General features: G+C 78.1%; 1 long non-coding RNA gene across 1 annotated transcript in view; it reads right to left on the reverse strand.

Moving 5' to 3' along the window:
* The window catches only part of LOC105854294, a 2,187-nt gene extending 1,727 nt beyond the window's left edge, over positions 1–460 (reverse strand). Inside the window, exon 1 of the long non-coding RNA XR_001145973.1 lies at positions 380–460. This is a non-coding gene — a long non-coding RNA (uncharacterized LOC105854294). The remainder of the gene's footprint in view (positions 1–379) is intronic.
* Between the last annotated feature and the right edge of the window lie 11 nt (positions 461–471).

The raw sequence follows: 471 nt of genomic DNA on the forward strand, positions 1-471 counted from the left end.
CCGCGACCCGCAGGCCAGGGTGCCTGCGGCCCGGTGCAGTCCCCGCCAACAGGCGAGACGCGGCCGGCGCTCGGGCCGGTCTCCAGGACAAGCACCGTTTCCGCGCCCGCCGCCCTCGGCTGGACTCGCTCCCTGCAGGCAGCCCCCCAGGAGGAGGTCGCGGGGCAGGGGGGCCCCAGCCTCGCCCTCGGGAGACGCCCTCGACCGCCGGCACGGGGCACGGACAGGGCCCTTTGCGGAAGCCCACGAGCCGCTGCAGGGCTCCCCGGGCCCGTCGAAGCACAAGCGGCGGGCGGTGGGGGCGCATCCGCCCGCCGGGGCGCCACGGGCTGGCCGTGCCCGACGGGGCTGACCCCAACTCCTCCGCCGCCCGACTCACCGGACACGGGGGACGGGTCCCTCCTGGGCTGCAGGCGGCTGGTCTGGGGCAGGAACGGGTTGTTGAGCCTGCGGGGGCGGGGCAGGGTCAGC

This window comes from Condylura cristata, unplaced genomic scaffold (genome assembly GCF_000260355.1).
Source record: "Condylura cristata isolate star-nosed mole 26May11 unplaced genomic scaffold, ConCri1.0 scaffold00032, whole genome shotgun sequence".
Classification (NCBI taxonomy): Eukaryota; Metazoa; Chordata; class Mammalia; order Eulipotyphla; family Talpidae; genus Condylura; species Condylura cristata.